Here is a 10283-nt window from a genome sequence, read left to right on the forward strand (position 1 = left end):
AGTCAGTCGCTCTCTCGCTGTGTCCACTAAAGGGAGTCTTGGTCATCTTGCCTAGTAGGCATGACTCGCATGTCTCATATGATTCAAAATCAAATGAGTCCAGTAAACCATCTTTATGGAACTGGGATAAGCGTTTGTTATTTATATGACCTAAGCGACAGTGCCAGAGATAGGTTTGGTTCATTTCATTTGATTTGAACCTTTTGGTATTTATGTTATAGATGGGGTTCTCTAAGTCTAGAATATAGAGTCCGTTATTCAGAGGTGCACTACAATAGAACATATCATTTAAATAAACTGAACAACATTTGTTCTTTATTATAAATGAAAAACTTTCTTGTCCAAACAAGAAACTGAAATTATGTTCTTAGTAAGAGAAGCCACATAACAACAATCACCTAGTTCTAGTACAAGCCCAGAGGGAAGAGATAGATAGTAAGTCCCTACAGCAACAGCAGCAACCCGTGCTCCATTGCCTACTCGTAGGTCTACCTTGCCATTCGTCAATGCCCTGCTATTTCTCAACGCCTGTACATTAGTACAAATGTGAGAAGCACATCCGGTATCTAATACCCACGATGAAGAAATAGAGAGATTGACTTCTATAACATGTATACCTGAAGTAGAAATCTTATTTATCTTCTTCTTAAGATCATCCAGGTATCCTTTGCAATTCCCCTTCCAGTACCCTGCTTGTCCTTGATATAGTTGACGAAGATGTTCAACCATATCATAAGCAGTCATCAACTCGTGTTTCTTTTGAAGCTCAGAGTTCATAGTTGCGAGCATAAGGCATGACACATCTAATGTGTCATCTTGATGCTTCTTGTAAGCATCTCGGTCAGCTTGCGTGGCAGTGGCAGGAGGTGCCTCAGGAATAGGCTACTCCAGGACGTACAGTTTTCGTTCTTGTATGAGAACTATTCTCAGATTCCTGTACCAGTCCAGGAAGTTAGCTCCATTGAGCTTGTCCTTATCGAGGACAGAACGCAGGGAGAAGGAGTTCGTGTTTGACGACATGGAAATCTACAACAGAAAAATGTAGAAAATAAATATCATATTCCAATTATCATTTAATTAGGCCTTTAATTAAACGATGCTCCCACTGAATTATAGAACTTTTATAGAATCAAGTCAGGGATGTGGTCAAACCACATTTACTAGATTCTAACCAACTAGCTATAATTTTTGTGGGACAAGATCCACATCATACTACGCATTGAGTTAACTTTGGCTAAATCACCCAAGACTTAGTATGATCGGTAGGTAACTAATTACCAATTACATCTCTATGCAACTCTTGTTTATAGGATCAAGATCCGCATGTATATTAAAACTTGAGTTAGCTTTGGCTAAATCACCCAAGATTTAATATAAATGTGATTTTGTCCTATCTTCCAACTATTGGATAATGCCTACAGTTAAATCTGATTTAACTAGTTATACTCAATCTAATTGAGTTTGTCGTCACCCATGCGTTGATAGGCGGGACCAAGATTGTCCCTCCGCACCCTACCAAAATAATATGCGTTGCTTTGCTTTGGCAGATTCAACAACAACATGTGATCGAGGTAGTGATGGGTATTACGGCATGGTAGGCATTTTTCGAGTTGATTCGATTATGATCTAATCTAATCGAGGATGTGTATCAAATACACATAAATGCACTAATTTCAATAAATTAGCTTGCATCACATACAAGAGCAATGATATATATATATATATATAAATTATTTAATTAAATTATGATGAGATCATGGCCCTACTACGATCTTCTCAACAATGAGTAGATCGGATGGTCAACCTAGGGTTAGCCGCTTCATCAAGCGCATTCTTTGACCACCATGTGTGACTTTAGCCTCCTCGTAACTCCTCCTTGAGTGGACCTTCCACGACTTCAATTTTGTACATTACAAATGTGAAACTCGAGTTACATTCTAGTTTAAAACTATTTTACAACCAGAATATAAAAGAGAGGGCACGACACGCAGGTCGTGTAACAAATACAACACGCACAACACAAAGATGGCGCGCAGGCCATATTATGAATTACAACACATTATTAACCAATCGTATTGGGTCTTTTGGGCCATGATCATCAAAATATCATACATAATTCTAAATTATGTATTTTATATAAATTTCTGTAATTTTACTACTATTTTATCTATTTTACGAGTTACAACTTCCCGGCGGTTCCGATTAGCGATTTTCGGGCGCAATCGCGGAACAAAGCCCCTTGCGGGGTTAGGGGCAACACCCCTACTCACGATATAACCATCGCGAGTGTTCCTAAGCAATCCTGCAGCACCTTAAGTCGCTGTCCCTAACAAAATAAATTTTTTTGGGCGAGACCTTGCCGTTTCGGAAGGTTTTTCTCGGTCGTCGAAGCCTACAAGTGACCAAACACTTGTGCTTCGCTTCTACGAGAAAAATACTCATAAAAATCATAAAATTAGTAAAATCACAAAGACTTACAGAAATGAAACTTTTTCATAAAACAAAAATAGAAACAAGTACAAGTTCGCACGTGGCTCTAATACCACTGTTAGCAATTCGAGCCGTAAAAATCACTTTTTGCGTTGCGGAAACCCCGAATGCTAGCCATGGATCCGTGTGAAAAATTAATAAAATTCTTGTACTTATTTCCTAATCTAGATCGATCTACTTTAGATCTACATGGTGAGTGTTATACCTTTGAAGCGAAGCCCTTCGCAAATCCCACTCGTCCAAGGTCCTTCGGATCTCGAGTGTGTTCAAGCGTACACACCTCTAGTAGTATCCACACGAACAAGAAGTGTTCTCTAACACTCAAGGATGGAAAAGAGAGCACCACAAGTGTGCTAGCACTCCCTAGGGCTCTCGAGTGGGATTGGAAGAAAGGTAGGAGAAAAGAGAAAGATATAATCTCAAACGCTCCTCTTATTTTTCTATGTGACTATCACTCTACCTTTCTTCTTGGATAAACTCACTAACTTTCTTGTCTTGCTTGGAGCTCTCGGCAAAGAGAGGAGAAGGAGCAAGGAAGAAGTAAGTAAGATGATACAAAAATGAATGAATTAATTCAATGACTATGAATCTTCCATTCATATGGCCGGCCACACAAGGAATGCAATTAATTGCATTCAATGAATCTTAATGCATTCATTTGGGCGGCCAATGAAACTTCCATTCATGTGGCTAGCCACACTAGGAATGCAATTAATTGCATTTAATGAATCTTAATGCATTCATTTGGGCGGCCAATGAATCTTCCATTCATATGGCCGGCCACACTAGGAATCTTGCTCTCCCTTGATGATTTGGCAAGGATGTGTTGGCTAGCCATGCCATGTAGGATAAGTTATCCTTCATGAGGTGGCATCAAGTTAAACTTGATATTTCCACTTCCATATGGTCAAGTCAAACTTGATCACTCATCTTCCTTGGTGAGTTAAATCCAACCTAATTGAGTCTAACTCAAAAAGCCTAAATTAGATTACTCTTAATCTAAATTTTGATTCATCACATGAACCTAATCCAATTGGTTCATCATATGAACCTGATCTCCATTCACTTGTTCTTTGTGTGTGACCCAATAGGTTCTTGCAACGTTGGCAATGTTTCTAAATATTTTTTAGAAACATAAGAAATGAGCGGCATCTAGCAATACATCATTGCTACCCAAGTTGCAAGAATGTTGAGATCCAACATTACCTTCGTGACTACTAATTCTGACTCTCACAATATGTGACAATGCCCTTCTATCCATGATATCTAGATTGATCAAATGAGGCATAGACCGTGTCATCCTCGAATCAATCTATGTCTTGGACTCCAAGTGGACTCACTCTAATCAAATGCGCTCAATATCTCATATCGACTCATTTGAGCATGGCCATGCACTTAGTGGTCTCACTCTATCAAGAACCAAGATATCACTCCCGTCATATAGGAGGGATAGATCCCATCTACATCTCTCACATCCCTCTATATAATTTGTTACATACCCAGTAATTGCCTTTATAGTCCACCCAGTTACGGGTGACGTTTGACGAAGCCAAAGTATGTAACTCCTTATATAGGGAACCATGGTGACTTCAGGTCCAAGGACTAATAGTCATACTAATAGCCACATGAGAAAGTATATGACACTCATATAACAATCCATGATACTTTCTCATGGTGGGTCATTCAGTATACATTCTCCAATGCATACCCATGTGTCAACTTGATATCTCCATATCCATGACTTGTGAGATCAAGTCATCGAGTTGACCTACATGCTAGTCTCGTCGCATTAACATTGTCCCTGAATGTTAATACTTGACTAGGAATGATTAAGAGTAGTGTTCTCTATACCATCTCACTATCGATTCAACCAATCGATTGATATAGATAAGAACCTTCTACTCAAGGACACTATTATACTTAGTTATTTGGCACCAATACAAGTAAGTATAATAACAAAAAATAAATGCCTTTATATATATAAGAATATGATACAATGAGTTCATACAACAATCATCATATGATTGGCTTTAGGGCTCTAACTAACAACAGGACACATCTAATGCGTCATCTTGATGCTTCTAATAAGCATCACGGTCAGCTCGCTTGGCAGTGGCAGGAGGTGCCTCGGGAATGGGCTGCTCCAGGACGTATAGTTTTCGTTCCTGTGTGAGAACAATTCTCAGGTTCCTGTACCAGTCCAGGAAGTTAGCTCCATTGAGCTTGTCCTTATCAAGGACAGAACACAGAGAGAAGGTGGTCGTGTTTGACGACATGACAATCTACAACAAAAAATGCAGAAAATAAATAATTATATTCCACTAATCATTTAATTAGGCCTTTAACTAAATGATGCTTCCACTGAATTATAGAATTTTTGTCTAACGAACTAGCTATAATTCTTGCGGGTCAAGATCCACATCATACTACGCATTGAGTTAGCTTTGGCTGAATCGCCCAAGACTTAGTATGATTGGTAGGTAACTAATTACCAATTACATCTCTATGCAACTCTTGTTTATAGGATCAAAATCTGCATGTATATTAAAACTTGAGTTTGCTTTGGCTAAATCGCCCAAGAGTTCATATAAATGTGATTTTGACCTATCTACCAACCATTGAAAAATGCCTATAGTTAAACCCGATCCAATTGAGTTTAACTAGTTTTACTCAATCTAATTGAGTTTGTACTCACCCATGCATTGGTAGGCGGGACCAAGATTGTCCCTCCGCACCCTACCAAGATAATATGCGTTGCTTTGCTTTGGCAGATTCGACAACAACATGTGATCGAGGTAGTGATGGGTATCACGGCAAGGTAGGCATTTTTGAGTTGTCACGATTAAGATCTAATCCAATCGTTGATGTGTATCATATACGCGATTTAGATCTAATCTAATCGTGGTGCACCATATACGTGATTTAGATCTAATCTAATCGTTAAAGCACTAATTAATTACTCTACACTAGCATGCATCACATACATACACAAGCAATTAATTAAATTTTGTTAGGTCATGGCCCTACTATGATATTCTCAAGCCAATGAGAAGATTGGACGGTTAACTTAGGGTCAACAGCTTCTCCAAGCTCCTCCCTTTGACCGCCATGTGTTGCTTGCACCCTCCTCGTAACTCCTCCTTGAGTGGACCTTCCACCGCTTCAATTTTTGTACATTACAAATTTGAAACTCGAGTTTCATTCGAGTCTAAACTATTTACAACAAGAATATAAAATAAAGAAAGGCACGATGCACAGGTCGCGATCATATACAACACGCACAAAAACACAAAATGGTACGTAGGCCATATTATGAATTACAACACAATTTTTCCAATCTAAATGGGGGTTTGGGCCATGACCATCACAAAATTATACATAATACTAAATTATGTATTTTCCATAAATTTCTATAATTTTTACTACTATTTTTACAATTTTATGAGTCAAAATTTTCCGACGGTCCCGTTTAGCGATTTTCGGGCGCGATCGCGGGACAGTACCCCTTGCGGGGTTAGGGGCAGCGCCCCTTCTCATGAAATGAATATCACGAGTGTCCTACGACGATCTTACAGTGCCTTAAGCCGCTATCCCAAAATGATTTGGGTGAAACCTTGCCGTTTCAGAAAAGTTTTCTCGGTAGTCGAAGCCTACAAGTGTCCAAACACTTGTTGCTTTGCCTATACGAGAAAAATACCCATAAAATCTATAAAAATTGTAAATATACAGAAACTTACAGATATGAATGTTTTTCATAAAAACAAAAATGAAACTCGTACACGCTTCACACGTGTCTCTGATACCACTGTTGGAATTTTCGAGCCGCAAAAACCGCTTTTGCGTTGCGGAAACCCCGAAATCCCATGCCACCGGATCTGTGCGAAGATAAAAATTTCATAATTTCATGTACAAGTTTCTCTAATCCTAGATCTACCTTAGATCTACATGGAAGAAAGATATACCTTTGTAGCGAAGCCCTTCGCTTATCCCGCTCGTCCAAGGTTCGCCGGATCTCAAGGGTGTCAAGTGAACACCCCTCTATGTGTATCCACACGAACGATTAGGTGGAGAAAAACCTCTTAAGTGTACTAGCACTCAAGGAGGTTTCGGCCAAGGTGGAGGAGAGGGAGAGAAGAAGAAAGCAAGGAGGAAGAAGATGGAGTTACAAAACAAAATGAAACTCTCACAATGAGTAAAGTGGCCAGCCACTTCAAGGAGAGGTTTTAAACCTCCATGGGATATCAAGAGTCACAACTCTTGATCTCTCTCATGATGTGGCACACACATAAGCCAACCTTGATGATGTGGAACATCATCATTGGCCCACCTAATGCCAACTCACAAATGAGGAGGCAATAGTCAAGTCAAACTTGACCTTTCATCTTCCCTCTCAAGTCAAGTAAAACTTGACCACTTCTCTCCCATGGTTGATCAAATATAACCATTTGATTCAAATCTATAATGAATCTCTATTCATTTATTAAATTGATTCAATGAAACATAATCTAAATTAGATCCATTGAACACATAAATCAAATCGAGTCCAACTCAATTAGTTTAATTTGGATTACTCTTAATCCAATTTGGTTCATCACATGAACCTAATCCTCTTGGTTCATCAAATGAACCTAATCTCCATCTAATTGCCCTTTGTGTGTGATATAAGGTTCTTGTAACATTGGCAATGCTCTTAAACCCATTTAGAAGCATAAGTAATGAGCGGTATCTAGCAACACATCATTACTACCCAAGTTACAAGAATGTTGAGATCCAACATCACCTTGTGACTACTAATTGTGACTCTTCACAATATATGAAAAGTGTCCTTCTATCCTTGACATCTAGATTGATCAATTTGAGGCATAGACGATGTCATCCTCTAATCAATCTAAATCTTGAACTTCAAGTAGATTCACTCTAATCAAATGAGCTCAAAATCTAATATTGACTAACTCGGGCATGGCCATTCACTTAGTGGTCTCACTCTATCAAGAATAACGATGTCACTCCCATTATATAGGAGGGATAGATCTCATCTACATCACTCACATCCCTCCGCATACTTTGTTACATACCCAGTAATCGCCTTTATAGTCCACCGAGTTACGGGTGACGTTTGACGAAGCCAAAGTATCACTACAAGAAAAACCCTCATAGACATCGGTGGAACAACAACGGTTTTAAGCAAAAATCGATGTCTTTGAGTATTTTACACCGGTTTTTCCAAAAACCGATTTCTATGAGCGCAGATTTTCGCTCATAGACATCGGTTTTTTTAGCCGATGTCTATGAGCGCCTTTTTTTCATTAATAGACATTGATTTTAACCGTGGTTTTTAAAACCCGGTGTCTATGAACCAAAATTCTGGCGGACTTTCTTAGCGCGCTTTCTTTTGGGCTTCTCCTCGCAAAACCCTAATCCTCCGCATCCTCCTTTTAGAGATGCGCTCTAGGGGCTTTTGGGGCTCCATGTCGTCGCGGATCGGGCTGACGCAGGGCTGGAGCTTCCTCGGCCGATCCCCCTTCCCCGTGGCCTTCCTCCTCGGCTCTATAACCGCATTCGGGCTCGTCGCCGTCGTCTTCTACTGGTTAGTCATCTCTGCATCTCGACGCACCCTCGATCCGACCCTCGTCGGGTGCCGTCCGGACAGCGAGGGCTCCTGGTCCATCGGGGTCTTCTACGGAAAGAGCCCCTTCTCGCTTTCCCCCATGGAATTGGTACGTAAGGAAGCTCGTCTATGTCTAGAAGTTGGTGTCTTGTTCGAGATTGCGGTTATGATGGCTTTTCTTTCCTACAGCATGGGAGCAGCATGGGTCGACTCCTCCCATGGGGTATGTTCTCAGTTCTCGTCTTCCTCCCCAATTTTTAACCAAAAAGCCAAAAAAAACAACTTAATCATGGAGGAGTGTTTCATTTTTCGCCTTTCGGCCTGGATTCATACTGCTCTATACATTCTTCTTGTTAAGTTGGAATAGTTGGAATCACTTCTCTTACCAAATCAATGAGACACTAATCAAAGAAACAGGTAGATGGACGGATGCTGACCCTTTATTTACTACTTTCTATTCTCCTTCAATCTTTTCTATAATTATGCAACAACCGATGCAATGGTGTCAACTGGACTCGCGAAGCTTGGATATCAATACGTCAACATCGGTTAGTCTCTCACCAGTTGTTTAACTTCCTTTTGATTGTTTGTAATTTCTAATCCACGGATGATTTGCAGATGATTGCTGGGCTGAGCACGACCGCGACTCCCAAGTTCATTATACTGATGTCTTTCTTTAGTTTTTGTCTACAGAAACCACAATAAGCATGAATTGTAACTCTGTAATGTGTTCAGGGATACCTAGTGGCCAACGGAAGAACATTTCCATCAGGAATCAAAGCTCTTGCAGATTATGTGCACAGCAAGGGGCTTAAGCTAGGAATTTACTCAGATGCAGGGTGAGTATGATGGAGTATTATTCGTTTCTGTAAAAAGCCAACACATTTACTCAGCTTTGTGGTTTCTATAGATACCAAACGTGTAGCTCAGAGATGCCTGGTTAATTGGGGTATGAGAAGAAAAATGTTGAAACTTTTGCTGCATGGGTAAGCTATTTTAGCAATATGTGTATCTTGGACTTGATATTTCTTTTTTTTTTTATATATAATATTTCATAATGGAAAAGTAATTTTCACTAAATAATATCTTTGGGGTCAGGGAATAGATTACCTCAAGTATGACAACTGCAACAATGGAGATTTGAAACCCATGGAGAGGTAGATTTGTATAGATTACCTATCAGAAGTCTTATACATGTCTCACCTTGGGTGTTGTTTCCCACAGTTCTAAAACACAACTGATTTACTTGATGTATTCATGAGAAGGAAAAATACAACTGAGTTCTAAAGCAATTGATGCTTCTGTTAAAGTTGCAAAAGAATTACTAAAATTTGATGATGTTCTTGGCAGACTAACAGCATGTGTGAACAATTTGAATACCACTGCTTTATATGTTAATAAATTTGAAGAAATATAACCACGGCTGGCTATACATAGTATAATCTCATCTTTTGCTATTTGATGTTTTCCTTCAAATATGTCCTAAGCATTTATTTATTTCGGCTTTATATTATTTGTTTCATGGTAAATTAATCTTCTTGTCCATCTTCAAACTCTTGACATGTTTGCAGAGTGACTAAAAGTCTTGAAAAGAACACCATATGCACCATCAATCCTAGAGGTAATTTACATCTTCTCATGTTGATTAAGCGAAAACATTCAATTGTTCATATTTTTTGAATTTCTCTATCAGATCCATATTTAATAGTGAGCAGAGATGGCTAACAAGAATTAGATGATGATCAGACTTTTTTAGTTCACAAGTTAACTAAAAACAACTATTTTAAGTGAACTTCTTTCTTAAAATGCAGAGCTTGGTTTCCTTGGAAATCATGTTCCTTCTTGAACCATATTCAATTTGGCATGAGTCCTTATTTGATTAGTTGCGAACTATGAATTTGTGTGCTTTGTAGAATGCAATGTGAGATATGTTAATGTCGTAGACAACATTCCATAGCTTTCTACTTATATTCCATTCTAACAACTCAAAAAAACCTTTTAACAGATTCTGTTGATTCAATTGTTCATGTTCCTTGAACAATGCTTAATGTATATTTATTTATCAAGTGATGAAGAAGCTTATGACTAGTCTGTTTCACATATTTTTTTTGTTTCCCAAGCAAAAGGTATGTGATTATTATTATTAAAGTCATAAACCGTGTTCTTTCTATCTGTTGTTCTTCAT

At 38.8% G+C, this 10283-nt stretch overlaps 1 long non-coding RNA gene across 1 annotated transcript; it reads left to right on the forward strand.

Moving 5' to 3' along the window:
- Positions 1-9053: 9053 nt before the first annotated feature.
- On the forward strand, positions 9054-9707 carry LOC121987352. The gene is made up of 3 exons (XR_006113519.1): positions 9054-9084; positions 9197-9255; positions 9670-9707. It is a non-coding gene; the product is annotated as an uncharacterized LOC121987352 (long non-coding RNA).
- The last annotated feature ends 576 nt before the right edge of the window (positions 9708-10283 follow it).

The sequence above is a fragment of the Zingiber officinale genome, chromosome 5B (assembly GCF_018446385.1).
Source record: "Zingiber officinale cultivar Zhangliang chromosome 5B, Zo_v1.1, whole genome shotgun sequence".
NCBI classification, from domain to species: domain Eukaryota; kingdom Viridiplantae; phylum Streptophyta; class Magnoliopsida; order Zingiberales; family Zingiberaceae; genus Zingiber; species Zingiber officinale.